General features: G+C 48.3%; 1 protein-coding gene across 3 annotated transcripts in view; it reads right to left on the bottom strand.

The window, feature by feature from the left end:
• Window positions 1–231, bottom strand: part of LOC125949150 (uncharacterized) — a 2,515-nt gene extending 2,284 nt beyond the window's left edge. The window contains exon 1 of one of the 3 annotated variants that reach the window (XM_049675903.1): window positions 1–231. This exon is cut by the window's left edge and continues 1,554 nt beyond it. The gene's annotated coding sequence lies outside the window, so the exon portion shown is untranslated. The other 2 variants (XM_049675902.1, XM_049675904.1) reach the window with 2 other exon arrangements.
• Window positions 232–4,735: the final 4,504 nt, after the last annotated feature.

Here is a 4,735-nt window from a genome sequence, read left to right as displayed (position 1 = left end):
TCACTTACATAAGCCAAAATAAGCCGAAAGTCTTTTCCACTGTTCGATTCGTTTCAAGCACGGACTGGCCTGACACTCAAACTGTTTTCACCATCCACCACCAGCTCGAACCTAATCCTGATGAGATCTCAAATCGCACTAATGCCCCGGTCACGAAGGAACGGAGAAGGATTATACGAGGAGGTGTTTTAATACGCGATAGAACCTGGGCCTAGCCCCGGATCGTACTGATCGCTCTGAGGGAGCAAGCATACGGCTAGGGCATGCATGCGCTTGTCAGATTGCTAGCGTGCGTAAGTTACTTATTTTTAAACTTCTGCGCAGCGGATTGTTTGTATACAAAACTACTACCACGATCGCTCAGCTGGTTGACCACAGTACTGCGCACATGGTTGATCATTAGCATGCGGTGGCATGCGTGAGCGTCGGCCTGTGAGTGTTTTTGACTTTTTATCGTTCAATTGAGAACACCATGTTGGTCAAATTGAATTTTTGTAACGGTGCTTGATGCTGTTTGAAAATATAACCATTCTTTCGGGTGCATTATCGTTTGCCAATAATTTAAATCATCGATTATCAGGTTTCACTGACCAATGATTTGGTGTTTAATTCAAACTGCTTGTGATTATGTCCGAACATCACTTGTAAAAACAACAAATATATTTGGTATAAGTGTTTTGCATAAGCAATTCGCATAAGCTAAATTTCATAAACTAAATTGGACAAACATCGTATGGCCTCTATAGTTTCTCAAATATATCCAATTTATCAAATGGGTTGAAAATTGGGCAGAATTTCAGCTATCTTTATTAACATATTACATAGAACCAACACAATCTGTAATACAAAACGTTACATCTACAATACATGAACATTAATGCGTCAATATTCAGATACGGACAATGGACGGAAAATTTCTTTATGTTTTTCTTTCAGATAAATTTAGGTAAGTTAATATAACATCCACTCAAACTACAAGAGCTATCCACAAAACAAGACTGGAAGGCTGCCATAAAAGACGAGTCAATCAAGTGCCTCTTCCAACGAAAACAAGCATAGCAACTTTAATAACAGACACTCGTACAAACAGTGTTCAAAGTCTGACGGCTCTTTAGTCACAATCGAAAAGTTTTCCAATTTGTCAACTTTCAAGCCAACCATCAACCACAGACCTAGCCATCAGGCTACCGGCAGCATAATAAACAATTCAATGCTTTTAATGGTCGTTTTTAATGCTTTCGAAGAAAATTCGATTACAGCGATTCCGGGCATGCCTGCTGAGAAAAATTATGAATACAATCCAGCTTCAATAGGTTCCAGGTTTAGCGTTTCATAAGTCTTTTTATCCGAATTGAAGAAAATTTAAATGTCTCTCTCCGCTCCTGAGCGAGTCCCACGGACTATTACTTCCGTTCCGTGCGAAATAGTTTGTGCGTTAATGCATTGTTTCCCCCCTGAAGTGCTATTTTGGTAGTCAACATCCGCAATTTCATGGATTCCCAACCAAATGGATGCTACCCGCTAGCCTTTCCGGAGAGGGTTTTGCGGTGACAAGCAATCAGTTCATCAATTAAACTTTAATCGAAACGCACCATTTCAGCGGTGGCAGCCCCGGTCGATCGGTCGGTCGGTCGGTCGGTCGGTCGGTACCTTTTGCGTACAAACCACAGATTTCAATTTCCTTATCCAATCCATCCGTTCCTCGAATCCCTCGGATGGATTGTAGCTCTCGGCATTACCGCAGAAGCAACTATAGCAACACTGTTGCTCATCTTTGCAAGATTTTGTTCGGGCTACTGCGGTGTCGTTTGCTTCTGCGGTGTTTCTCCGTCCAAAAAACGGGCAAACCTGTACTCTGGAGTTGGGATAATTTTTTTTCTTATGTGTCCCCATTGATGTCCGCGCAACATGCCCATAACCGGTTCGGACAAAGCACCGCATTGCTACCGGTCGTCAACGCCGGGTTTGTCATCTTTTATTTTCATTTCGCTTTTTTATTTTTCGTCTTTGATTTGACCGAAAGCAGCTGACTCGCCACTCGAGTAAACGAGCCACCCCGGGGTCCGCTCGAGGGGCCTGTTACGGCACAGTCCGCACTCCCAATTTCGTACACGATTAACCCTCCGGAACCGCCCTACCCGGCGCTATTTAGAGGCGCGATCCTTCACCGAACGGTTGCTGGCAGTGAAAGATGCAAAAACGAGACGAAATTTTTGTTTAGCTCGCGGCTGAAGAGATCTCCATAAATAATCCACACCGTAGGTGGGTTACTTTGAATGGCCCATCGTTGGACCTGTTGGACACTGGTCTGGTGTGTCTGTTAGTCTGTTTTTCTGCCCTTGTCTTCTGAGGACCATTTTCTGCGCTGGATGGATAATGAATACTTTATCGTCGGCGATTCGGTCTCGGAGGTTCCTCGAAATCATGGCCACAACATCCGGCAATTATCGTAACCGAAGTTGTGCGCGGGAGCTACCGCGTATTGTGTCTATCGTGTCTCGAAAGCTTTATTAGAAACGATGGCCCATTTCGCGACCCTCACCATTGGCAAAACAACTTCGAAGAAGAGCTACTTTAGCACGAGATGCGAAAGATCAACCTCAAAGAACACCGGGGAATCGCCGGGATCCCTTCAGTCCAATGCGGTGTGTCGTTTGCCGTTTTTATTATGCTCGCCGCTCGCTCGTAAATGTTTTATCTTATGTAATCTGCGTGTCCGCGTGGAAGGGAAAGGGGAAGGCCAAGACAAGATACGGTCGTATCCCGAGGACCTATCAAACGTGTCACTCCTCGTCACCGCGATCGAGATGAGGTACTTTCACTTTACACTTTACCGCGCCATACCGCCGGGAATGAAAGCCAAATCACGCCAAAGGGCCAAGTGCCAAAGAGGTGTTAGTAAACGTCCCGCGGATAGTGCCGCCGACGACAGCCGAAAGTCGTTCTTGACTGGCACCGAAGAACGCGGACCCGGCAGCACGGGAAGGATGCGGTAGAACGTCATGTGAATGCTGTTTGGTGTTGGTGTCGATGTCATGGCCGTACGCGACCCAAAAACCAATAAAATGAAAAGCAAACCCTATCGAGGACCCACCACCACGGTGGCTGATGGGCTGTTCGAAGCCAACCATCTGACACCATCCTCTTCCTATGAGCTGAGAGGCCATCGCGCAGTATATTCCCTCAGCACCCTCTTGCGCCGGAACTCGATACCTCATTCGAAGGCCAGAGCGCACGATACGCACATAGGGACCCTACTGCTACTACCACCACTGTGCTACAGTGACTGGTGACTGGGAGGTTCAGGGTCCTTCTCCAGCGGTTCCTTCGATTCATTCGGACGACGACCGCGCGTGCATCCCAGTTCCAGTTTCGTCACAGCTACAAAACCAACCAAACGAAGAAAACGAAGAACAAGCAACAAAACCAATCTAACCCTGCCACGGAATGTCCGCGTTGTTGCTGCTGCTGATGGTGGTGGTGGTGGTAGCGGTGGCCGGGCTTAAACCGCAGGATCTCTTCGGTGCTTTTACTGAAATCGAATCCGCTCTGCTTTACGCCCGGTGTTCGGTGTTCGGCGAACAGAAACAGGTCCTTCCAACTTGGAGGCCCCACTGGCGGACGTTGCGTCGGATAGCGACATGGCGGGGCGGCGTGACAGCGGTTCGGATTACGACGGCGTCGTCGTCATCGGCGTCAGGTTGTCAACGACATTTATTTACGGCGCTTTAACGCAATCTAATGCCACCAACCAGTGCGATGATGTCTGTGTGCGTGTGTATGAGAGAGAGGACGAGACAGAGAGAAGGAGAGAAGCGGACTGTAAAAGCTCCTCAATGGGTTCGGTTCGAGACATCGCGTTGGAGTGGGACGTGATTGAGAAATTCGATCACCCTGAACATCTCCATCGGAGTGCTCGGTGGTTCGTCATCATCATCGTCACCGGCGGCGTACCATCCAGGACATTTCATCCCACCAAAAGAGGGGGCCAGCCGGTGTCAGTCGGTGCCGGCGATGACAACAATCCGACGGACGTATTAATTATGATTAGAACGGCAAAGGACAATGGTGGATGAAGTCGTATCATCCGTTGCCACCGTTTTCTTGCCAGTGACATCGATGACGCGATTGCGGTGCCTATGGTTATTTTGTGGTTTGTGGAACTGGGATTGGAACTAGAAGAACTGCTTGTTTGACAGATTGATGTGATGAGGATGCCGTTCGAAGCAGTGAACCTAACTAGAACGCTAGAGGATACTCTACGGCCCTGGCCCCGATGAATCCTATGATGAATGAAAAGCAACTTTTAACTTCCGACAGTTCGCGGCTTCGTTGATGCCGGGGACAAGTTGATGACGCGCCATCATTTGGATCTGACAAGCGCGCGAATGATTGATGTTGATACTCCCGCCGCGAACACGGCTTCGATCGGCACTAGGTTTTGATCGTTTTCAGGGCGATTTTTTGGCGATGATATGGAGCTGCCGTGGACAGATGAACGCAGGGGTCCACCGGAAACAGAGGCTACCAGATATTAACGCACGATCAGAACAATCAGAACAGCACGTCAACGACGACGACAAAGAGCAACGACAGTGGCGGACATTCCACAGTAGCCATTGAAGTTTCAGCTTTTTGCTTCCCGATGGGGACCCAATAGTTGGCGAGTTGGATTCGCCCCGCGGGCCGTGTGGTCACACGCCGCCGCCGCTGCTGCTGCTGCTGCTGGAATGCT

The sequence above is a fragment of the Anopheles darlingi genome, chromosome 2 (assembly GCF_943734745.1).
Source record: "Anopheles darlingi chromosome 2, idAnoDarlMG_H_01, whole genome shotgun sequence".
NCBI classification, from domain to species: domain Eukaryota; kingdom Metazoa; phylum Arthropoda; class Insecta; order Diptera; family Culicidae; genus Anopheles; species Anopheles darlingi.
The sequence above is the reverse complement of the archived record's forward strand: the minus strand, read 5'-3'. Positions and strand labels throughout refer to the sequence as shown.